Source organism: Hypomesus transpacificus, chromosome 3, assembly GCF_021917145.1.
Source record: "Hypomesus transpacificus isolate Combined female chromosome 3, fHypTra1, whole genome shotgun sequence".
Lineage (NCBI taxonomy): Eukaryota > Metazoa > Chordata > Actinopteri > Osmeriformes > Osmeridae > Hypomesus > Hypomesus transpacificus.
In genome coordinates this window covers 15,666,355-15,692,960 of record NC_061062.1, presented here as the reverse complement: position 1 = coordinate 15,692,960, position 26,606 = coordinate 15,666,355, and the positions used below count along the sequence as shown (strand labels likewise).

At 43.6% G+C, this 26,606-nt stretch overlaps 3 pseudogenes; all 3 read right to left on the bottom strand.

Moving 5' to 3' along the window:
* Positions 1-7,885: 7,885 nt before the first annotated feature.
* Positions 7,886-8,004, bottom strand: LOC124466552 (annotated as a pseudogene).
* A 2,627-nt stretch (positions 8,005-10,631) lies between these two features.
* LOC124466563 lies at positions 10,632-10,750 on the bottom strand (annotated as a pseudogene).
* A 6,311-nt stretch (positions 10,751-17,061) lies between these two features.
* On the bottom strand, positions 17,062-17,180 carry LOC124466570 (annotated as a pseudogene).
* Between the last annotated feature and the right edge of the window lie 9,426 nt (positions 17,181-26,606).

The following is a 26,606-nucleotide window of genomic DNA, read 5'->3' as shown; positions in this document are numbered from 1 at the left end:
GTAACTTCTGGCTGAAGGGATTTCTGGATGTTTTCATTGCTCTAACTTGTTTATGTGGGTGTAACTACATGGAAAAGGTGTTTTGTGAAGATGTTTAGCCATTAGATGCTGTTTTTGAGACTCTGATTTTTTTATTGCTTTGAAGTGCTTTTCAGCTCCTGAATAGCGTTTTACATGCATTTACAATGTTTGGCATGTTACTTCTGGCTGAAGGGATTTCTGGATGTTTTCAGTGCTCTAAATTGTTTATGTGGGTGTAACTACATGGAAAAGGTGTTTTGTGAAGATGTTTAGCCATCAGATGCCGTTTTTGAGACTTAGATTTTTTTATTGCTTTGAAGTGCTTTTCAGCTCCTGAATAGCGTTTTCCCTGCATTTACAATGTTTGGCATGTAACTTCTGGCTGAAGGGATTTCTGGATGTTTTCAGTGCTCTAACTTGTTTATGTGGGTGTAACTAAATGGAAAATATGTTTTGTGAAGATGTTTATTCATCAGATGCCGTTTTTGAGACTTAGATTTTTTTATTGCTTTGAAGTGCTTTTCAGCTCCTGAATAGCATTTTCCCTGCATTTACAATGTTTGGCATGTAACTTCTGGCTGAGGGGTTTTCTTGATGTTTTCAGTGCTCTAACTTGTTTATGTGGGTGTTGTTACTACATGGAAAAGGTGTTTTGTGAAGATGTTTATTCATCAGATGCCGTTTTGAGACTTTCATTTTTTTATTACTTTGATGTGCTTTTCAGCTCCTGAATAGCGTTTTCCCTGCATTTACAATGTTTGGCATGTAACTTCTGGCTGAAGGGATTTCTGGATGTTTTCAGTGCTCTAACTTGTTTATGTGGGTGTAACTAAATGGAAAATATGTTTTGTGAAGATGTTTATTCATCAGATGCCGTTTTTGAGACTTAGATTTTTTTATTGCTTTGAAGTGCTTTTCAGCTCCTGAATAGCATTTTCCCTGCATTTACAATGTTTGGCATGTAACTTCTGGCTGAGGGGTTTTCTTGATGTTTTCACTGCTCTAACATGTTTATGTGGGTGTTACTACATGGAAAAGGTGTTTTGTGAAGATGTTTATTCATCAGATGCCGTTTTGAGACTTTAATTTTTTTATTGCTTTGAAGTGCTTTTCAGCTCCTGAATAGCGTTTTCCCTGCATTTACAATGTTTGGCATGTAACTTCTGGCTGAAGGGATTTCTGGATGTTTTCATTGCTCTAACTTGTTTATGTGGGTGTAACTACATGGAAAAGGTGTTTTGTGAAGATGTTTAGCCATTAGATGCTGTTTTTGAGACTTATATTTTTTTATTGCTTTGAAGTGCTTTTCAGCTCCTGAATAGCGTTTTACATGCATTTACAATGTTTGGCATGTAACTTCTGGCTGAAGGGATTTCTGGATGTTTTCAGTGCTCTAACTTGTTTATGTGGGTGTAACTAAATGGAAAATATGTTTTGTGAAGATGTTTATTCATCAGATGCCGTTTTTGAGACTTAGATTTTTTTATTGCTTTGAAGTGCTTTTCAGCTCCTGAATAGCATTTTCCCTGCATTTACAATGTTTGGCATGTAACTTCTGGCTGAGGGGTTTTCTTGATGTTTTCACTGCTCTAACGTGTTTATGTGGGTGTTACTACATGGAAAAGGTGTTTTGTGAAGATGTTTGGCCATCATATCCCGTTTTTGAGACTCTGATTTTTTTATTGCTTTGAAGTGCTTTTCAGCTCCTGAATAGCGTTTTCCCTGCATTTACAATGTTTGGCATGTAACTTCTGGCTGAAGGGATTTCTGGATGTTTTCATTGCTCTAACTTGTTTATGTGGGTGTAACTACATGGAAAAGGTGTTTTGTGAAGATGTTTAGCCATTAGATGCTGTTTTTGAGACTTATATTTTTTTATTGCTTTGAAGTGCTTTTCAGCTCCTGAATAGCGTTTTCCCTGCATTTACAATGTTTGGCATGTAACTTCTGGCTGAAGGGATTTCTGGATGTTTTCAGTGCTCTAACTTGTTTATGTGGGTGTTACTACATGGAAAAGGTGTTTTGTGAAGATGTTTATTCATCAGATGCCGTTTTGAGACTTTCATTTTTTTATTGCTTAGAAGTGCTTTTCAGCTCCTGAATAGCGTTTTCCCTGCATTTACAATGTTTGGCATGTAACTTCTGGCCGAAGGGATTTCTGGATGTTTTCAGTGCTCTAACTTGTTTATGTGGGTGTTGTTACTACATGGAAAAGGTGTTTTGTGAAGATGTTTATTCATCAGATGCCGTTTTGAGACTTTCATTTTTTTATTGCTTTGATGTGCTTTTCAGCTCCTGAATAGCGTTTTCCCTGCATTTACAATGTTTGGCATGTAACTTCTGGCTGAAGGGATTTCTGGATGTTTTCAGTGCTCTAACTTGTTTATGTGGGTGTAACTAAATGGAAAATATGTTTTGTGAAGATGTTTATTCATCAGATGCCGTTTTTGAGACTTAGATTTTTTTATTGCTTTGAAGTGCTTTTCAGCTCCTGAATAGCATTTTCCCTGCATTTACAATGTTTGGCATGTAACTTCTGGCTGAGGGGTTTTCTTGATGTTTTCACTGCTCTAACGTGTTTATGTGGGTGTTACTACATGGAAAAGGTGTTTTGTGAAGATGTTTATTCATCAGATGCCGTTTTGAGACTTTCATTTTTTTATTGCTTTGAAGTGCTTTTCAGCTCCTGAATAGCGTTTTCCCTGCATTTACAATGTTTGGCATGTAACTTCTGGCTGAAGGGATTTCTGGATGTTTTCATTGCTCTAACTTGTTTATGTGGGTGTAACTACATGGAAAAGGTGTTTTGTGAAGATGTTTAGCCATTAGATGCTGTTTTTGAGACTTTAATTTTTTTATTGCTTTGAAGTGCTTTTCAGCTCCTGAATAGCGTTTTACATGCATTTACAATGTTTGGCATGTAACTTCTGGCTGAAGGGATTTCTGGATGTTTTCAGTGCTCTAAATTGTTTATGTGGGTGTAACTACATGGAAAAGGTGTTTTGTGAAGATGTTTAGCCATCAGATGCCGTTTTTGAGACTTAAATTTTTTTATTGCTTAGAAGTGCTTTTCAGCTCCTGAATAGCGTTTTCCCTGCATTTACAATGTTTGGCATGTAACTTCTGGATGAAGGGATTTCTGGATGTTTTCAGTGCTCTAACTTGTTTATGTGGGTGTAACTACATGGAAAAGGTGTTTTGTGAAGATGTTTATTCATCAGATGCCGTTTTTGAGACTTACATTTTTTTATTGCTTTGAAGTGCTTTTCAGCTCCTGAATAGCATTTTCCCTGCATTTACAATGTTTGGCATGTAACTTCTGGCTGAGGGGTTTTCTTGATGTTTTCACTGCTCTAACGTGTTTATGTGGGTGTTACTACATGGAAAAGGTGTTTTGTGAAGATGTTTGGCCATCATATCCCGTTTTTGAGACTCTGATTTTTTTATTGCTTTGAAGTGCTTTTCAGCTCCTGAATAGCGTTTTCCCTGCATTTACAATGTTTGGCATGTAACTTCTGGCTGAGGGGTTTTCTTGATGTTTTCACTGCTCTAACGTGTTTATGTGGGTGTTACTACATGGAAAAGGTGTTTTGTGAAGATGTTTGGCCATCATATCCCGTTTTTGAGACTCTGATTTTTTTATTGCTTTGAAGTGCTTTTCAGCTCCTGAATAGCGTTTTCCCTGCATTTACAATGTTTGGCATGTAACTTCTGGCTGAAGGGATTTCTGGATGTTTTCATTGCTCTAACTTGTTTATGTGGGTGTAACTACATGGAAAAGGTGTTTTGTGAAGATGTTTAGCCATTAGATGCTGTTTTTGAGACTTATATTTTTTTATTGCTTTGAAGTGCTTTTCAGCTCCTGAATAGCATTTTACATGCATTTACAATGTTTGGCATGTTACTTCTGGCTGAAGGGATTTCTGGATGTTTTCAGTGCTCTAAATTGTTTATGTGGGTGTAACTACATGGAAAAGGTGTTTTGTGAAGATGTTTAGCCATCAGATGCCGTTTTTGAGACTTAGATTTTTTTATTGCTTAGAAGTGCTTTTCAGCTCCTGAATAGCGTTTTCCCTGCATTTACAATGTTTGGCATGTAACTTCTGGCTGAATGGATTTCTGGATGTTTTCAGTGCTCTAACTTGTTTATGTGGGTGTAACTAAATGGAAAATATGTTTTATGAAGATGTTTATTCATCAGATGCCGTTTTTGAGACTTAGATTTTTTTATTGCTTTGAAGTGCTTTTCAGCTCCTGAATAGCATTTTCCCTGCATTTACAATGTTTGGCATGTAACTTCTGGCTGAGGGGTTTTCTTGATGTTTTCACTGCTCTAACGTGTTTATGTGGGTGTTACTACATGGAAAAGGTGTTTTGTGAAGATGTTTGGCCATCATATCCCGTTTTTGAGACTCTGATTTTTTTATTGCTTTGAAGTGCTTTTCAGCTCCTGAATAGCGTTTTCCCTGCATTTACAATGTTTGGCATGTAACTTCTGGCTGAAGGGATTTCTGGATGTTTTCAGTGCTCTAACTTGTTTATGTGGGTGTAACTACATGGAAAAGGTGTTTTGTGAAGATGTTTAGCCATCAGATGCCGTTTTTGAGACTTAGATTTTTTTATTGCTTTGAAGTGCTTTTCAGCTCCTGAATAGCGTTTTACATGCATTTACAATGTTTGGCATGTAACTTCTGGCTGAAGGGATTTCTGGATGTTTTCAGTGCTCTAACTTGTTTATGTGGGTGTAACTACATGGAAAAGGTGTTTTGTGAAGATGTTTAGCCATCAGATGCCGTTTTTGAGACTTAGATTTTTTTATTGCTTTGAAGTGCTTTTCAGCTCCTGAATAGCGTTTTCCCTGCATTTACAATGTTTGGCATGTAACTTCTGGCTGAAGGGATTTCTGGATGTTTTCAGTGCTCTAACTTGTTTATGTGGGTGTAACTACATGGAAAAGGTGTTTTGTGAAGATGTTTAGCCATCAGATGCCGTTTTTGAGACTTAGATTTTTTTATTGCTTTGAAGTGCTTTTCAGCTCCTGAATAGCGTTTTCCCTGCATTTACAATGTTTGGCATGTAACTTCTGGCTGAAGGGATTTCTGGATGTTTTCAGTGCTCTAACTTGTTTATGTGGGTGTAACTAAATGGAAAATATGTTTTGTGAAGATGTTTATTCATCAGATGCCGTTTTTGAGACTTAGATTTTTTTATTGCTTTGAAGTGCTTTTCAGCTCCTGAATAGCATTTTCCCTGCATTTACAATGTTTGGCATGTAACTTCTGGCTGAGGGGTTTTCTTGATGTTTTCACTGCTCTAACGTGTTTATGTGGGTGTTACTACATGGAAAAGGTGTTTTGTGAAGATGTTTGGCCATCATATCCCGTTTTTGAGACTCTGATTTTTTTATTGCTTTGAAGTGCTTTTCAGCTCCTGAATAGCGTTTTCCCTGCATTTACAATGTTTGGCATGTAACTTCTGGCTGAAGGGATTTCTGGATGTTTTCAGTGCTCTAACTTGTTTATGTGGGTGTAACTACATGGAAAAGGTGTTTTGTGAAGATGTTTAGCCATCAGATGCCGTTTTTGAGACTTAGATTTTTTTATTGCTTTGAAGTGCTTTTCAGCTCCTGAATAGCGTTTTACATGCATTTACAATGTTTGGCATGTAACTTCTGGCTGAAGGGATTTCTGGATGTTTTCAGTGCTCTAACTTGTTTATGTGGGTGTAACTACATGGAAAAGGTGTTTTGTGAAGATGTTTAGCCATCAGATGCCGTTTTTGAGACTTAGATTTTTTTATTGCTTTGAAGTGCTTTTCAGCTCCTGAATAGCGTTTTCCCTGCATTTACAATGTTTGGCATGTAACTTCTGGCTGAAGGGATTTCTGGATGTTTTCAGTGCTCTAACTTGTTTATGTGGGTGTAACTACATGGAAAAGGTGTTTTGTGAAGATGTTTAGCCATCAGATGCCGTTTTTGAGACTTAGATTTTTTTATTGCTTTGAAGTGCTTTTCAGCTCCTGAATAGCGTTTTCCCTGCATTTACAATGTTTGGCATGTAACTTCTTGCTGAAGGGATTTCTGGATGTTTTCAGTGCTCTAACTTGTTTATGTGGGTGTTATTACATGGAAAAGGTGTTTTGTGAAGATGTTTATTCATCAGATGCCGTTTTGAGACTTTCATTTTTTTATTGCTTTGAAGTGCTTTTCAGCTCCTGAATAGCGTTTTCCCTGTATTTACAATGTTTGGCATGTAACTTCTGGCTGAAGGGATTTCTTGATGTTTTCAGTGCTCTAACTTGTTTATGTGGGTGTAACTAAATGGAAAAGGTGTTTTGTGAAGATGTTTATTCATCAGATGCCGTTTTGAGACTTTCATTTTTTATTGCTTTGAAGTGCTTTTCAGCTCCTGAATAGCGTTTTCCCTGCATTTACAATGTTTGGCATGTAACTTCTGGCTGAAGGGATTTCTGGATGTTTTCAGTGCTCTAACTTGTTTATGTGGGTGTAACTACATGGAAAAGGTGTTTTGTGAAGATGTTTAGCCATCAGATGCCGTTTTTGAGACTTAGATTTTTTTATTGCTTTGAAGTGCTTTTCAGCTCCTGAATAGCGTTTTCCCTGCATTTACAATGTTTGGCATGTAACTTCTTGCTGAAGGGATTTCTGGATGTTTTCAGTGCTCTAACTTGTTTATGTGGGTGTTATTACATGGAAAAGGTGTTTTGTGAAGATGTTTATTCATCAGATGCCGTTTTGAGACTTTCATTTTTTTATTGCTTTGAAGTGCTTTTCAGCTCCTGAATAGCGTTTTCCCTGTATTTACAATGTTTGGCATGTAACTTCTGGCTGAAGGGATTTCTTGATGTTTTCAGTGCTCTAACTTGTTTATGTGGGTGTAACTACATGGAAAAGGTGTTTTGTGAAGATGTTTATTCATCAGATGCCGTTTTGAGACTTTCATTTTTTTTTGCTTTGAAGTGCTTTTCAGCTCCTGAATAGCGTTTTCCCTGCATTTACAATGTTTGGCATGTAACTTCTGGCTGAGGGGTTTTCTTTATGTTTTCACTGCTCTAACGTGTTTATGTGGGTGTTACTACATGGAAAAGGTGTTTTGTGAAGATGTTTGGCCATCAGATCCCGTTTTTGAGACGTTGGTTTTTTTATTGCCTTAAAGTGCTTTTCAGCTCCTGAATAGCGTTTTCCATGCATTTACAATGTTTGGCATTTAACTTCTGGCTGAAGGGTTTTCTTGATGTTTTCACTGCTCTAACGTGTTTATGTGGGTGTAACTACATGGAAAAGGTGTTTTGTGAAGATGTTTAGCCATCAGATCCCGTTTTTGAGACTTTGTTTTTTTTATTGCCTTAAAGTTCTTTTCAGCTCCCGAATAGGATTTTCAACGCATGTTCATGGTTTTGTTTAAAACTTTCGGGTGAATGCCAAAAACAGGCCAAACTGACTGAAAACAACTGTATTTCATTGTATCCACATACAACTAAAGAAAATGTTGGCTTCAGAATCCGTTTTGGAGACTGAGATTTGTATCGCTTTATCGTGCTTTTCAGCTCCTGAGTAGCGTTTTCAATGCATTTGGCATTGTTTTAATGTTAAACTTCTAGGTACTAACCAGGCCCGACCCTGCTTAGCTTCCGAGATCGCATGAGATCGGGCATGGCAAGGCTGGTTTGGCCGCAGGAAATACATCGACAACCATAGGCTACTTATTCATATCCAAATTTGGTATTTGACAATCCAAGGTGGTCTCTCTCTTTCTCTGCAAAATTAAAACAGCTTCCAGCCCCTTTCTTGAAGGACTACTTGTGCATTTTGCAAGGTTTTGGTTTCCAAGTGAGTGAGCAAAAAAGCATACAGCACCTGGTATTCTCAGGCGCTCTCCCATCCAAGTACTAACCAGGCCCGACCCTGCTTAGCTTCCGAGATCGGACGAGATCGGGCGTTGCCAGGCTGGTTTGGCTGTAGGAAATACGATTACAACCATAAGCTACTTATTCATGTCCTTTGTCCCTTATCATATTAAGGAAAATACCTCTTGAAATTTCCCATCTCAATTCTACCCTCTTCCCTACATCTAATCTAATGCATTTAGTATTGAAATCCCCCACTAGTATGCACCTCTCAGTCACCAACCCCTCTAACTCCTGCAGTACCCCTCTCTTATCTAACTCTATGTTTGGCACATAGACATTTATTAATCTAAATTCTACCTCCCTATATCTGAACTCTATGACAAAAATGCGCCCTGTCTCATCCCTGTACACCTCCCTGGCCTCTTCCACTTTATCCTTCTTAATTAAAATCGCCACCCCCCGTGTGTTTCTAGCCCCATTATTGTAAAACATGTCACCTTCCCATTCCTCCCTCATCTCCTTCACCTTGTCCTCATCCCAGATTGTTTCTTGTATAAACAGAATATCACTCCTATATACATACACCAGTTCCTTCATTTTCCTTCTGGCTCTTAGGCCATTAACATTTATAGACGTGACAGTGGTCATGAGAGCTAAACCAAAAAAGAAATAAATGAAACCAATCATATTAAAATTGTCGCTTTTCCGCCTTAGCTGTCGCTCCGGCCCTCTCCTGGTTCCTGCCAGCTCCTTGCTCCATGCTCTCCTCTGTCCCTTCCTCGTGCTCCATCTCGTCGTCCAGCTCGTTCTTGGTGTCTTCCTGGTCCCCGTTGTCCCCTCCAACCACGCTCGCGTCCTCTGCTCCCGAGCTCTGTCCTGTCATGAGCTCGCCGTCTCCCTCCTCCTCCTTGCCAGCCAAGTCCTCTCCTTCTTCCTCGTTCAGCTCCTTTGTCTGGACGTCCTCTCTCCGTTCGCTCCCTTCTCCATCTGCATCCTTCCCGCTCTGTTGCGCACACTCCCTGGGATAATGTCCGGTTTTGCCACATTTAAAACACTTGAAATCCGGACAGTCTTTAAAAATATGCCCCGGCTTTATGCACAGCCTACAGACTCTCACCTGCCGGTCATGGATCACCCAAAAGTATTCGGTGCCTCTCAATGTCTCAAACCTGGTGGAATATGGGAGCGAATGGACCTGCTCTGTAAAACGCACCTTTAAAAAGCGCATCCCATCCACAATCTCCGTTCCGGGCCACACTCGACGCTTAATGGTCGAGATGGCCTGTACTCCCCATTCCTCCAGTTTTGTTGTTTGTTTGACTTTAGGTTGTCCGTCCAATCCTCCTTCACACTGTTTGTCCACAGGCTGTGCCATTGTCAGATCCAGTCCATTGTTCGTTGCCATGCTAGCCGTCCGCGACATAAAATACAGAACCACAAAAAGTCCCCCAAACAGCAACAGCTGCTGGGGGAAAAGGGTGCTTTCACACCTGACATGTTTGATCCATTTTAATCGGACCATGGTCCGTTTTCTCTGAAAGTCCGGTTAGTTTGGAGAACCGGACTTTCAGGTGAGAACACGCATTCGAACTCTGGTACGGACCAAACAACCGAACCATGGTCCCCCTAAAAAGACAGGACTCGGTCCGGTTCCAAGTGAACCATGGTTCGGTTCGCTTTAGGTGTGAACGTAATCGGACATATTATTGACCTATTCCAGGAAGCAAACCAAAATGTAGTGCATTGTGGGTTGAAAAAGGATGTTGACATTTGACAGAGGCAGCCGTGCCACTCATTAGCAGCAAAATTAGTTGAGGGAAAACGTGGGGAACTGATTAAGTGAAAGCTCTTCTGCAAATATGGGCTGATGATCATATTTCAGAGATACTTGTGGAGACACATAAGAATAGCGAGGTATTTCAATTATTTAGTGATACAGGCCTACTGAAATAAAGGGTTATTATTGCACAATGTACCAATGTCATTTGAAAGTAAAAAAACGTAGGCAGCAATACATAAAAGTGTGTGATATTCTATGGAAGTGGTAGCTTGTCGGACGAAAAAAAAATTTTTCCCATGGTTTGATGACCTGGATATAATCCTGAGTAAAAGACCAACGAGCAACCCAAAAAACGTGATTATAACAATTAAAGATAGTATTGCAATCTCAATAAGCTGCTGTTGCTCCATTGTTTTTTCGGAAGTGATTTTCCCTTAATCCTTTTCTGTCCAATAGATTAACAACCTGTGTGACCGCGTGTCATTGTTTTTTACAAACGTTGGTTTGCTTAAAACAGGACCGTGTGAACACTAACCGGACCTAATGAAAAATGCAACAAAGTAGCAACTCATCCACTGATTCGAACCAAGCAAACGGACTAATAGTTGTGAAAGCACCCTAACACAAACACAAAACTATTTACGGACAAAAAATGAAAGAAAGAAACTAAATGACACCGTATAACGACAAATACGTACTATGAACAAACACTCGCCCTCTGCTGTCTGCCCACTCACTTCCTGGTTTGTCACCAAAAGGGGGCGTTGCCAGGCTGGTTTGGCCGTAGGAAATACATTGACAACCATAGGCTACTTATTCATATCCAGATGGGGTATTTGACAATCCATGGTCGTCTCTCTCTCTCTTTCTGAGGGCAATATGAAAACAGCTTCCAGACCCTTTCATGAAGGACTACTTTTGCATATTGCTAGATTTCTGTTTCTAAGTGAGTGAGCAAAAGAGCATACAGCACCTGGTATTCCCAGGCAGTCTCCCATCCAAGTACTAACCAGGCCCGAACCTGCTTAGTTTCCGAGATCGTACAAGATCGGGCGTTGCCAGGCTGGTTTGGCCGCAGTAAATACATCGACAACCATAGGTTACTTTTTCATATCCAGATTTGGTATTTGACAATCCAAGGTGGTCTCTCTCTCTCTCTTTCTCGGCAAAAATAAAACAGATTCCAGCCCCTTTCATGAAGAACTACTTTTGCATATTGCTAGATTTCTCTTTCTAAGTGAGTGAGCAAAAGACCATACAGCACCTAGTATTCCCAGGCGCTCTCCCATCCAAGTACTAACCAGGCCCGACCCTGGTTAGCTTCCGATATCGGACGAGATCGGGCATTGCCAGGCTGTTTTTTCTTTTTTTTCTTTTTATTATAAAAAATACTTTTTACACTTTTTTCAATTATTTACAGAAGACACAATGGATACAGACCACATGAATGCTTACATGGAAAAACAAAGCCACATCACAAATTGAAACTTAAACTCCCAGCTCCTGTCACCATGACTAAAGAGCTGTTTTTCACAAAGCAGTCATGAAAATCTTCTCTCTTCAGCATGTACACTAGCCTAACATTTTTTTTTTACACTGATACAAACCATTCCCAAACTTGAATTACCCTTCCTTCATAACGTGCCATATTTCTTCGATACACAATAGCATACCGTACATGACTCAAAACTGCGTTTACCAAATTAACATTAACCCCTTGTACTTTCCCCAGCACTCCAAATTCAAGTTCAAGTTCAAGTCTTTTATTGTCAGGTACACAGAACAACACAAGGTTAGACTGGGCACTGAAATTCTTAAGACAAGACAACGCAAGCACCTGGCATAACATAACATATAAGTACACGGAACACAATTTACATCAATGCTGAGCACAATAGAATATAAGTGAACTTCCTACACACACAGATAGCAATAAATATCGACTCTACTAACCCTAATACTAAAACTTCCTAAATTACAGATAACAATAGATAATACACTATACTAACCCTAAATGCACAAGAACCTGTTCCAACCCTATAACCTATTCTAACCTAAGTGGAGTACAGTACAATAGTGCAATGTCAATGACCATACAGGAGCCTGTTGGTACAGTAGTGCAAGTTACTGATAGAGCAACCAGTAGCTGACTAGGTTTTTGTGGAGCTCTCGTCAGTGCGGCCATCTCTTAGGCGCACCGGATGAGTAAAAACAATAACTAAAGTTTCTTCCATACTACAGTATTTTTCACTTTGACCCCACAGTGTTTACTTAACAACTCCTTAATCTTGGCAAACAACCCAACCAACATTGGACATTCAACAAAGTAATGGTTAAAGTTCTCATCCGTTCCTTTACATACATCACACAATCTACTGATGTTATTGTCAATTTGATGCAAAACAACATTTGTGAATATTCTATTGTGCCTTATTTTGAAATCATTATTCTCACACTCCATACAATTGTATTTTACATTCAAATTACCCCACACTTTAGTCACATCAAAATCCACAAAAACCTTTGTCCATACTTTCTCTGAAGTTGGTCTCTCCATACCATCCCCCAGAAAATCCATATAAACACATTTAGTTTGTACCTCTTTAAATTTGACTCATTTGCCCTAAAGCATCCATAACCTTCTGATACATTCCTTTTATTATGTACTTTCCCACATCCATATTTACTCTATGGATGATCTCTATGATTTCCTCTTCTGATTTGAACCTGTTGCCACTGTCAGTTAGTAAGTGTTTAACCTGCTTCATTCCTGTTTCCTCAAAACACTGGCTGATCAACACTCTGTTGTTGTGAGTCAATTTGGGGTTATAGGAGATGGGCTGATTAGCAACCTCAGCCTTATTTCCACACTCATATTTCACATACTTCAAATAGGTCCCCCATGCTTCAAATACCTCCCTATAAAATCTTGACAGCCCCTCACACCTTCTTTTGTTGAAAATCATTAAAAGACCATTCACACCACATCCACCATGCTCCTGCAAATACTCCTAAAAAAAAAACATCCAACAATACTGATCACAATTATACAGATATTTTTTTACAAGCTTGACCCTTAATGCCCTTTTCTTCAATTCTACATCTATCAATTTTAAACCCCCATTCTTATATTAATTCATTAACACTCTATGCTTAATTTTAGCCTGCTTACCATCCCACAAGAAATTATCAATAGCCCTGTTCAAATCCTTCACCACCCACAATGGTAAATCCAGTGTAGCCAACACATGGTTCACCTGCGATAAGATCAAACAATTAACGACAATAACCCTTCTCCTCAACCACAAACTCCTCCTTTTCCACAAATTTAAACTCTGCTTCACCTTGTTCAGAACCCCGGTCCATGTAACATCTCTCGCCTCGTTGTCATTTACACCTACATTCACCCCTAACACCTTAATCATCTCTTTTGCCACTGTTAACGGTATCTCACAGCCCTGCATATCACATTTCCAACACAGAGAATTTCAGACTTTTCTATGTATATTTTTGCTCCTGATGCCTTTCCATACACTTCTAATAATTTGATCACACTCCTCACACTGTCCAAGTTTTTTACTGTTATGTTCGTGTCGTCTGCATATTGATGAATTAAACTCCTTTCTCCTCCAGGTATGATGATACCCTGTATGTACTGATCTTTTTTTAACATTGTAGCCAAAGGTTCTGTTGTTATACTGTACAATAAAGCAGATAATTGACAAGCCTGCCTCACTGATCTTACTAAACTGAAACTGTCTGTCACTACTCCATTGCACTTAACCCTTCTCTTTGCACTACTGTACAACAACCTAATCCACTTCACAAATCTATCTCCAAAACCAAATGTCTCTAATGTTCTAAACGATCAAAAGCCTTATTAAAATCAACACTCAAAACTATACCCCCCTCCTCTGTCATATACCGTACCACATCTCTGACTGACCCTATTGTGTCTGCTATGTCTCTCCCTGGAATACCATGCCTCTGTGTTGCTGAAACAATGGACCCTACTAATGATTTAATTATATTTGTTAATACCTTTGCTAAAATCTTATAATACGTATTCAATAAACTAATCCCTTTGTAATTCCCTAAATGCATTTGATTCCCCTTTTTCTTGTATAAGATAGTGATTAAGCCTGTGGACATATCTTCACTGACCTGCTCTCTCCTATTTCTCTGTATACTTTCAACAAAATGGGACTTAACACCACACTGAAACATTTATAAAACTCACTTGTTAAGCCATCCGAGCCGGGACTTTTCCAAGTCGACAGACTCTTGATGGCCGCTTTGACTTCAAACTCAGACAAATCCATTTCACATACCTCCCTATCACTGTCTGTTAACCTAGCCTCAACGGTCTCTAATACCTCTCCCATACTACCCTGATCTACACCACCTTTCCTAAATAAATTGCTATAAAACCCTGTACCGTTTCCAACACCCCTACATAATCATTCACTATCTTCCCTTCTTCATTTTCTTTTTCCCTTATATAAGTATTGCACTGTTTCTACTTTTCCAGGCCCAGGAAAAAAGATGTAAAAGTTTCCCCTTCCACCACATATTGAGCCCTGCTCCTAATTATTGCCCCTTGACATATTTCTTTCTCATAAGCTTCTAATGCCCCTTTGATTTTGATGTATGCCCCAATACCTCTGTTTGGATTTTCATCCATTAGTGTTAATTCCTCCACCATTCCTGTCTCTTTCTCACTCGGTTCCTGTTTTGACAATAACTTATACTTAGGTTTTTCACCAATCTTTTGACACCTTCCCACCAACCACACACATCCACTTCGAACATCTCACACCTAATTTGCTCACTAACACACGCCTTTACCTTCTCCTTATATTCTGTCTCAGACACACTTGCATTCAAACACCAAACTCCACCCCCTTTCCCTCTTTGTCCGTCCCCTAAATTAAATGTGATTGCTGCATGATCACTATATCCAGTAAATTTATACTGTATGTTGTGTACTTTATTTGCTATATCTTGAAACGCCAAAGATAAATCTATCCTGCTTTGTTTTAAAACTCCCTCCACTATCAACCTCCTAGAAAATTATCTTTTGTTTGCATTACCCATCATCCATACATCAATCAACTCATTGTCTCTCATCATCTTAAAAAAACTGGTCCGTGCTGGATCTTGTCGAAACTTATCAACCCTATAGACATCCAACTTGGTACAGAACACATTGAAATCTCCCACCAGAATACAATTACCTGAGCAGAGCAGCCCCAAGGAAACAAAGACAACTGTTTTTTCACTTCCTCTATTAGGTGCATAGACATTAATTAATCAAAATGTTACATTATTTATATCAAACTCTATAGCTATTACCCTTCCTTTCCCATCATGAAATATTTCCTTCACATTTTCCAACACATTTTCTTTTATAAGTATGGCCACCCCACATGATCTGTCTGTTCCACAGTTCACAAACAACATCCCCCTCCATCTTTTTTAGATTTCTGGTATTTTAGCTTGTGCCCATTTTGTTTCCTGCAATAACAAAATGTCAGATGTAAAATTGACCAACACTTCCTCTAAGTTTGTCATCTTATTTAACCCGTTTACATTTATTGAAGTGAGTGTAACCATTGAAACCAGACAGAAAAGAATGTGTTCTACAGTAAACATAATTTTTCCTTCCCTTTCTTCTTTAGATTTTGTTTCCTTATACCAGCCAATTTGCCGGGTCTGTTCAGGAGTGCCCTCTTCCTCCCTTCTGCTACACCCTAACAATCTTTCTCGGACTCATAACCTTCAGACATTGCGGGGGGGTCACTTGCAGGTACTTCTCCCTGCCGGCTGGATACACTCTCAGCAGTCACAGCCTGCTGCCTCTCAAACTCCATAGCTGCACTCCTATCAGTGTTTGTGCGCAAAACTCTAGAAGGCAAAGGCCCCTGATCAGAACCTGTCGCCCATGCATCCACTTTAGCCGTTCTGTTCCCCAAACTCCCGTTTGCAGGGTCCGTCAGTGCAACCATATTTGAGTTGAGGCTAGACCCAAAGCCCCCCCCCCCACACTTTCACCAGTCAGTCCCACCACCACCCCCATTAGCTGTTCCCCTACAAACCCCTCCTCCATCCTTCCCTCCTCCCCATCTCCCTCAACTTCTTCACCCCCAACATCCTCTGACTCACTGTCCTCATCAGTTGCGAGGGCACTCCCCTCCTCTTCACCATTCCCGTCCCTACACACACAATTTCCTTCCTTATTTACACATTCTTTGCACTTTGGCTCAAACTGGTCACACTCCCTGGCATAGTGTCCCTGCTTCCCACAATTCCTGCACAGAAACTCTGGGCATTCACAAACAATATGTCCCGGCTGTATGCACATTCCGCAAACCTTCACTTGGCGATCATGAATGACCCTAAAATATAGTGTTCCCATGTCAGTGTCAAAACGTGTAGCGTAAGGCAGTGATTTAACAGTGTCTGTAAATTTCACCTTCACAAATCGTGTGCCTTCCACAATCCTCGTCCCAGGCCACACCTCCTTGTAATGGGCGAAATTGCCCTCACTCCCCAGTCCAACAGTTTTTTCAATATTTCCCCATCCGTGATGTACACAGGCCACCCTAGGAATAAAACCACCAACTCGTCATTTGTTAGTTCTTTGACCATCACCCTTGTGCGTTTGATTTTAAATCCGTCCAGCAATCTCCTTTTCCCATTTTCATGATTCATCGTAATTTCATATTTGTTTATTCCAATGCAACCCACAACCAGGCCACATATATCCTTTGCGGCTCTCAATAGTTCCATCATAGTGATCCTGTCCTCGACGAGTAGCCTTCTCGTGTCCTCCTCTCTGTTGCCTCTGCATGCACCTTTTGTTGATTCGTCCCCTCCTCCTCCGCCCTCAATCTTTCCTTTGCCACATTCTGTTTCTGCAAGCCATCACTCCGGTTACCGTTGTCTTTCAGTGCCATCTCGTCTGCCATTTCCATGGTCAAAACTGTGCAGTCGGTCCAGGACATTCAAATCAAAACAAACAAAAAAAAGCTTTTCCCCCAAATAGCCCAACAGCTGCTGGGGGATGTAATACCAATCAAAACTCTGCAAAACAACAATAACCGACGATAATCCAACACAAAAAACTCAGTACAAACACAAATCTCCTCCTGCTCTCTGGACAAACTTCCTGAATCACTTCCTGGAAAGGACATGGTCAGGCTGGTTTGACTGTAGGAAATACGTTGACAACCATAGGCTACTTATTCATATCCAGATTTGGTATTTGACATCCAAGGTGGTCTCTCTCTCTCTTTCTCCGGGCAATATGAAAACAGCTTCCAGCCCATTTCATGAAGGACTACTTTTGCATATTGCTAGATTTCTGTTTCTAGGTGAGTAAGCAAAAGAGCATACAGCACCTAGTATTCCCAGGCGGTCTCCCATCCAAGTACTAACCAGGCTCGACTCTGCTTAGCTTCCGAGATCGGATGACATCGGGCATTGCCAGGCTGGTTTGGCCATAGGAAATACCTTGACAACCATAGGCTACTTATTCATATCCAGATTTGGTATTTGACAATCCAAGGTGGTCTCTCTCTTTCTCGGCAAAATTAAAACAGCTTCCAGCCCCTTTCATGAAGGAATACTTGTGCATATTGCTAGATTTATGTTTCTACGTGAGTGAGCAAAAGAGCATACAGCACCTAGTATTCCCAGGCACTCTCCCACCCAGGGCCGGCCCAAGGCATAAGCGAACTAAGCGGCTGCTTAGGGCCCCAAGTGCACATTAAATTACAGTTTAATGTACCCTGTTTCTTCGATTAAACGCTGCCCTCGATTAAACGCCGCAAACAAAAATGAACATTGTGTAATAAACGCCGACCCAGAAATACGGTAGGAGCAGCATGCCCTGAAATAACTACCTAGTAGCAGCATGTCATTTAATAAACATTCTGTTGTGTTGCACTTGGGGTCCACTGCTAGCTATGCGTTTCAAAGATCTAAATATAGCTACCTTACTTAGCAAATGACTCTAGCTAGAAGGGAATAGACATTAGAAGGGAAGCTTACGAAAAAAAATGCCAGAACACGAAAAGCAGTCTAGCCTATTGCTAACGCCTGTCTAGATTATCTATTGAAAGAACTGGAGAGAGAAGCAGGTGCTCTTGCGTTAGCAAGCTAAACTAGTTTACATAGCTACAGTGGGTAGGTGGTTTCGCTATCTAGCTGTTTTTGCATTCCTTGCAAATCAGCATAAACAAAAAGCAGATGAGAAAGAGCTCTTTCTCATCTGCTTTTTGTTTATGCAGATTTGCATAGTGATTTGCATAATGTTACACATAAGGAATGTGTAACTGGGCAGTGGAGAATAATTTTCAAAGTCCCCATGTCCATACTTGTACATCAATCCCACATCCTTTTTTAACATCACCACAAATATGTCCCACACTTTTACCCTCTTAGCCTCAAAACGTGCCAAGTCCCGCCTTGAGTACACAGCATATCTTGCATGGGACTACACATAGTTCAATAACTCTATATTTAAACCCCTCACTCTCTCCCACACTCCAAACAATACTAAACACCTCCAATGAAACCTTCCTATCCATTCCACCCCCCAGTATGACGCCAACAATAGCTTAAGCCTTACATAAAACCCAGACACAGAGTTGTATTCAAACATCATGTGCATCATCTTTCATCCTCCTCTTCACACACATCACACGTCCGTGACACTGACCTGTCAATCTGATGAATCACCACCTTAGTGTAAATGTCGCGCAGAGCGGTAAGGTTTCGAGATGTAAATTTCAACAACCTTCTCTGACACAACACTGAGCCCTCAGTGTAATCCCCAACAATTCAGATGAACACAGGAGTAGCAAAAATCACTACACTTTATTGGGTACAAAAATTCATAATAAAAAGCATTGATAGACACAGTAAACTTCAGGCGGCATACAACACTGGGATAGACAAATGTGGCATAAGGACCGGGGTTTGACATGGAAACAGCCCAAAGAAGCCGAGCACCCCTTAGCCACCTGCTGCCCACAAAGTGCGCGTCCACATTTAAACTCTCAAAATCGCACTGCAAGCTGCCACACCCACCCAAGGACTAGACTAAGGAGCTCACTGCACTCAATTTCCCTCTCCAGTAATGAAGCCCTTTCCTGAGTTCAGAACATCCCAACCCCACACAAGAAATTACAATGGATATTTGTCTAAAATACAAATAGAATTGAAGTCCGCTTTCCGTGAAAGTACTCCCCCCCCCCCCCCCCCCCCCCCCTCGGTAGTTAATGGCGCTGATAGTTCGATTGCGATTGCAACCTCCAACCTCAAGAGTTTAGGCCCAGCGTCCTTGTCCCAGCACCGGCAGTCGGCCACCAATAATGCGTCCGTGTAGTCCCGCGCCCAATCGGTACTCCCACACCAGTTCGTGGATCAGCCCACTATAATCCAAACCGACAGCTAGAACCTCCGACGCGGTTCGGTCTGCTGCGCGCCGCTCTTCGGAACTAACAAAATACAAGCAGAGCTTGGTTAATACAGGCCAATTTACTAATGTGCTTTCACCAGCTTCGCTCGATGGAAACGTCCCTTCGTCCGGCGGTTCTCGTTGTAACAAGTGTGTCCGTCCTTCGTCACCGGCTCTCTATCTTCATGCGGCGTCCCTCTTTTCTGGGCTTGTGCGCCGAGCGACCACTCCCCCTCCGGAGTCAGCACCTGTTGGCAATTATCCAACCCAACACTCCCTCCACCAATGATTACATTTATCCTTTATGACCCGCGACATTACCCCCCCACTTTACCAGTGGTCGTCCCGACCACTACATTTGCCTAAAGCGGATAGGCCGCCTCCCAAAGTTACTACGGTTGGAATGCCGCAAGTTAGCGGTAGTAGGAACTACTGGTTGAGTTCCTTCCCCTAGGCCGCCCCCATCAGTGTCTAGGGTAATACAAGGAAGCAGTTGCAGGTGCACCGAGGGCCGAGGTTGATACTGGCCGGGGCTCCGGACTAGTGTGTTGAAACTCACTGTCGAGGTCAGGGGTAACAATGTCAGCTTCCTGCTGCTCGAGGATGAAAGGATCTAGGTCTAGGGTCGGAGGCTCAGGTAATAGCAAGGAGGCAGGTGCACCGAGGCCAGAGGTTGATACTGGCCGGGGCTCAGGACTAGTGTGGTGAGTCTCGCTGTCAGAAACAGGGTTAACCACATCAGCTTCTTGCCGCTGAAGGAAGGGGGAATCTGGATCAATCTGCCGGATTTCTTTTGACTGGGGAATGGATGGAGACCGATTAGGAGACAACAGCAAGAAGTCCAGCGGGAAACCCACTCGCTCTGGGGGAAACAATGACGGAAAAGTCTCGGTCTCCGAGGGGCCTGGGGACGGAAACATATCGGCCGGACAAGGCCTGAGATTGTTTCGGTGAAGGGTACAGGTGGGGCCCTCCCTGCCTTCGGGCCGGATTATGTATACTGGTTGATCTGGATGTACCTGGGAGACAACTACAAATGGCTTGGGAAACCATCGGGGTGCAAGCTTCCCTTGGGCTCTTCGTCTAAAGTTTCGGGTCAACACGCGTTCGCCTGGAAGCAAGGGGAGGGCTTGGGGGCCTTTGTTGTAGCGAGATTGATCCCAAGCCTGCCGGCGGGATGCCTGTTCTTTAACCTTTGTATAAGCATCACATAGGGACCGGTGATGGTGGTGAACCCACCCTTCCAGGGTCTCCTTTTGTTGCGGGGGAGGGACTTCGTGTAACATGTCCAAAGGCAGGCGGGCGTAACGCCCAAATAGCACATAATGCGGGGTCATCCCCGTACTGGAATGTGTGGTGTTATTGTATGCCTGGACGAGAAAAGGTACCCTTGTGTGCCATTGCGAATGCATCTCCGGCTCCAACGAGCTTAGAATCCCCAACAGCGTCTTATTGAACCGTTCGCAGGCACCATTTCCCTGACGGTGATAGGGGGTTGTACGGGCTTTCACACAGCCATACAAGTTGCACAACTGAAGTAACAATCCCGACTCAAATGCTGCCCCTTGATCGGTCAGGAAACGTTCCGGGCATCCAAAGGACTGGATCAAGGAAGTCCAAAGGGCTTTCTCGGTCGTTATTGCAGTCTGGTCCTTGGTTGGTATGGCCAGGGCATATCTGGAAAAGAGATCAGTGATGACCAGCACATAGGGATACTGATCGGTTGGTCGACCTAAAGCCAAATAGTCTAAGCCCACTACTTCAAACGGGTAACTGGTCTTGATGGATTTGAGAGGAGCATGAGGCTCCCTTCCCAGCTTACTGGCCGCACATATAGTGCAACCCCGGGTCAAAATTTGCACCTCCTTACCCATACCAGCCCGGTGGCGCAGGACAGATAGGACCTTTTCGGCACTGGAATGCCCAGTCATCTGATGGTAATCCTTCCACAGCCCACGAGTATAGGCTTTAGGGACCAGGAGTTGATCAGCTTGTGTCTGGGTGTCAGGTTCCTCAATGCATCTTACCAGGAGGCCGTCTCATTCCTTCAGACGGTCCCATTCCTGCAATAACCGGCAAAGTACAGGTGAGTTCCGCCTTAACTTTTTAGTGGGTAACTCACCCTCTCGTAGCCAGTTCCGCAGTAGGCAGAGGTCAGGGTCCTGCATTTGACGCACCCGCCATGAGTCCTTCGAAGGTCCCATACCTTACGCTCCTCTAGTTCCAGACTCACACCTTCCTCTTGTAACTCCTGAACAGCCAGGGCATCTGCGGTCTGTGTGCCCGGGAGTCTGGACAACAAGTCTGCATTCTGATTTGAAGACCCAGGCCTGTAATTTATATTGAATGAGTAATTAGCCAGTTGTGCTGCCCACCTCTGTTCAACTGCCCCCAGGCGAGCAGTATCCAGGTGCACCAATGGATTATTGTCTGTAATCACTGTGAACTGGGCCCCCCACAAATAATCTTTACATTTCTCAGTCACAGCCCACTTAAGGGCCAATAGCTCCAGTTTGAAGGAGCTGTAATTCTGATCATTATGCTCGGATGGGAGAAGGCTGCGGCTGGCGTAGGCAATGACCCTCTCGCTACCCCCTTGGGTTTGGGCTAGAACGGCCCCTAGGCCCTCCAGGCTGGCATCTCTGTATACCTTAAACGGCTGGGCAAAATCTGCGAAGGCGAGTATTGGGGTAGAAAGTAATGCTTGTTTTAGCTTGTCAAAGGCCTCCTGGCATTCCTGTGTCCAAGCCACAGGCGCCGCCCCACGCCCTGTTTTACCCTGTAGTAAGCGGTGTAAAGGGCTCGCCACACTGGCGAAGGCTGGGACAAAGTGTATGTAGTAGCCGGCAAACCCCAAAAAGGAGCAAACCTGTTTCACCGTAGTAGGCGTGGGCCAGTCTTGCACAGCGGCAGTCTTGTCTGGATCCGTCGAGACCCCCTGACCACTGACCACATGTCCGAGGTACTTCACCTCCCGTTGAAACAGCCTGCATTTCCGTGGCTGAAGTTTAAGGCCGTGGTCTCTTAGACGGGTGAACACCATCTCCAGATGTCGCAGGTGACTTTCGAAATCGGGTGAATACACAATCACGTCGTCCATATAGATTAGGAGGTGGTCGTGTACATGCGCCCCTAGGCAGCGCTGCATTAAACGCTGGAATGTGGCTGGGGCATTACATAACCCAAACGGCATCCGTGAAAACTGGTAAAGTCCCACTGGTGTAGCAAATGCAGTTTTTTCCTGGTCTGCAGGGGCAACCTCGACCTGCCAGTAGCCACTTGCCATATCCAGCGTTGAATACCACTCTGCCTGTTTCAACCCAGTCAAGGTCTCCTCGATCCTGGGCAGGGGGAACGCGTCTTTACGGGTGACTGCATTAAGTTTGCGGTAATCTACACAAAACCGCCACGACCCATCTTTCTTACGTACCAAGACCACCGGGGCTGCCCAGGGACTGGAGCTTTCAGTAACCACCCCACTATCCAACATACCTTGAAGTAGGGTTTGCAGTTCAAAATACAAATTGTGTGGGTTGGGCCGATACCTCTCTCTTATCGGGGGTGCAGCGCCAGTTGGGATTTGGTGCTGTACTACCGCAGTGTGGCCAAAGTCATCTTCGTTAGCCGCAGAGATCCCTGTCCATTTGTGTAGGAGTGCCGCCAGCTGCCGCTGCTGGGGTGTCGTCAGCCCTTCGCCCCGAAGATCGAGTGCTGGGTGGTCAGCCCGTTGACTCTCGGGCACCGGTGGGGTCTCTGGTACCAGTTGTATGTCCATCTCCACTTCATGTGGTGCCGTGACCCTAAGCACCAGACAGTGACATGCCCGCACATCCTTGGAGCTGATTTGGGTCACACTGGCTAGTGCCCGTCTCTGTGGGAGTGTCACAGGGTGAGCATGGGGATTACAAATGCGCAGGATCACTTTACCTCCCCGAGTCCAACTTAGCATCCGGGCCACACGCCACTCCTGTTCCCCCGCATCACCCCCGAGGTCTTCGATGAGCACTGGGCAATCACTCCGGTCGAGTCTTTGGGGGATATTGGCCCAGATCACGATCTCGGACTCTGCCGGCACGGAGACGGGGGCTTGTCGCTGGAGTTTGGCCGCTCCCCACACCTGTTCGTCACCGGGCTCAACTTGCACTCGTCTGCAGAGGGTTAAGGCTTTATCCCATGCTTTCTCGGCTGATGGGGGAACCATGGACTTGAAAGCCACCTCGCCCGGATGGCCCTTCTGAAACAAAGCCTCCCAACATTCTGAGATTACATTCATGCCCAATAATCCATATTCTGTATTCAAGCAAGCATCCTGGACTATGACGACACTCCTGGCTGGTATCTCTAATCCCCCTACTATGAAATCCAACACTGCATAACCTACATATGGAATCTTTAGGCCATTTGCAGCCTTGAGTGTTAGCCAGGGAAGGTCTCTTGCATCACATAGTACCTCTTCCCCAAAATATTTCTGAAACAGAGTGTGGCTAAAAAGGGTTACCTGGGAACCTGTGTCTAAAAGGCAGGGGATCTTCTTCCCTCGGATGGTAACTTCTACTTCAGGGCACCGACCCACTACCGCAGCCCTCTTAGGGACCGCCATACAGGGCCCTGCCTCAGTCACTCGCCCTGCAGTGGCCGAGGCAGATGAAAACCCGCGGCAGCAGGCCGACGAGGGCAGTAGCGTTGGATGTGACCTACCATTCCACAGTCTCTGCAAATTGGTCGTCCTTCAGCATCCCACTGAAAATGTTCTGGGTTTTGAGGTCGTCCGGGGTTGGTTGGGCGGCCACCACCCTGCGGATACCTCTGCAAAGGGGGGTCTTGGCTGGGTTCCGTTGGCCGGCATTGACCTCTCAGTTCCTCCACCAGGGTCTTACTTAGAATGGCCATTTGTTCTTGTACTTCTTGTTTTAACTCTGCCCGTAAGGACTCACGGAGGTGCTGTAGATCCCTAGCCGGGGCCAGTTGTTGTGAGGTGGCCCGTTCTGAGGGTTCTGTGCGGGTCTGACAGGCTAACGCCTCGTCTTCACGGCCGGCTTCCCGCTCCACGGCCATTGCCTCCTTGCCAACAAACCAAGGTAACATAACGTGACTCATTGTTAAAGGGCCAGGGGGTGGCTGCTCATTACTGATCCCTGGGGCCCCTGACACAGCTCGTTGGCTTGGGCCTGGATTTTGCTCCTCCGTCATGTCCTCTGACCGTTGGGGATCCTGCCGACTACGCCAGAAAAACCCAATGTCGCGCAGAGAGGTAAGGTTTCGAGATGTAAATTTCAACAACCTTCTCTGACACAACACTGAGCCCTCGGTGTAATTCCCAACAATGAACACAGGAGTAGCAAAAATCACTACACTTTATTGGGTACAAAAATTTATAATAAAAAGCATTGATAGACACAGTAAACTTCAGGCGGCATACAAAACTGGGATAGACAAATGTGGCATAAGGACCGGGGTTTGAGATGGAAACAGCCCAAAGAAGCCGAGCACCCCTTAGCCACCTGCTGCCCACAAAGTGCGCGTCCACATTTAAACTCTCAAAATCGCACTGCAAGCTGCCACACCCACCCAAGGAATAGACTAAGGAGCTCACTGCACTCAATTTAAAGACTAGAACATATCACGGCACCGCTGTCATGCGCACACGTTAAAACCCAAGTCACACTTCACGCTCTCCGCGCAGGGTAGGCCGCAGGCCATGCACCGGGGTCTGTCAGGCCACAGTTAGAATTAATTTCGACCCCAAATCCCTGCCCCTCTCCAGTAGTGAAGCCCTTTCCTTCCGTGTAGTCCCGCGCTCGATCGGTACTCCCACACCAGTTTGTGGATCAGTCCACTATAATCCAAACCGACAGCTGGAACCTCCGACGCTGTTGGGTCTGCTGCACGCCGCTCTTTGGAACTAACAAAATACAAGCAGAGCTTGGTTAATACAGGCCAATTTACTAATGTGCTTTCACCAGCTTCGCTCGATGGAAATGTCCCTTCGTCCGGCGGTTCTCGTTGTAACAAGTGTGTCCGTCCTTCGTCTACCGGCTCTCTATCTTCATGCGGCGTCCCTCTTTTCTCGGCTTGTGCGCCGAGCGACCACGCCCCCTCCGGAGTCAGCACCTGTTGGCAATTATCCAACCCAACACTCCCTCAACCAATGATTACATTTATCCTTTATGACCCGAGACATAAATCTTGTTGTGCCTAAGCATGAAATCAAAATGCGTACATTCAAGACTTTTAAGTTTCACCATTAAATTACCCCACAAACATTCCATATCCAACCCCGGAAAAACACACCTCCACACTTTCTCTGAGGCAGGTACCCTTACCTTCCCAGCTAGCAGAGCCCAGTAGATATCTTTTACCCTGGCAGAGTACAGTGCCCGGCTAGACTCCCCGTCCCCACCTGTGACTCAGGCAATGTTCCCACATCCCCCCCACACACAGAACCATCCAGAATCTCAACCCACTCCCTAGGGAAGCACTTCTTTAACCTCTCAAAGACCCCTAACACTGTCCTTCTGCCAATATCCCACTCCACTGCCCAGATAGTGTCCAGGATTGCCTGATCCGTCAGGAACCCTGGGATCACCTCATACCTAAAATTCCAAACCCTCACCATACCTGCCTTCATGAACACCTTACTCTCCAAAAGCCTCCCCCTTGATTTCAACACAGGATTTAAAAACACCGGCATTTTCAAAATCAGCCCTGCTGATAAAACATGAATAGTTAATTAGTGGCAAAAACTCCCCCAAGCCCTAAACACCTCCTTATTAAACTCAGGTGCCCTTACATACATCCCTGGCTTCAGACACATTAACAGGCCATAATCCCCACAACCACTAACCTTATGTAACCAATGACGAAAAAACTCCATCCACCCATGACCCTGCTCCCCATACAAACATTTCTTCACTGTCTTGACCTGCATGGCTTTCAGTTTAACTTCAATGTCCATTAATCTCAACCCTCCCTTAACATGATCTGCAATCAAAACATCATGAGAAATCTTAACCGCTCCCCCACCCCCACCCCACAAGAAGCCAGATACCATTTCCTTGATTTCCTTCAATACCCACACAGGCACATCCAAAACACCTAATACATAGACACATTTAGACATCAGCAAAGCATTCACCACCATCACTTTGCCCCTTAGTTTCTATTTCCTTTGTTTCCAGAAGTTCAAAGTGTTCTTGATCTTGTTAATCCCCCCAGTCCATGTAATGTCTCTGGCCTCACATTCATTCACCCAAATATTCACACCCAAAACCTTTACATAGTCCTTGACAGTTCTAAAAGGAACGTTACATGTGGATATGTCCATTTCTTTTGCACACAACATTTCACTTTTTTCAATATTCCCCCTTGCCCCAGATGCCTTCCCATATATATCAAAACATTTCATTAAACATTTCACACTGTCCACATCCATTACAGTGCATGTTGTTTCATCAGCATAGTGATGCAGGA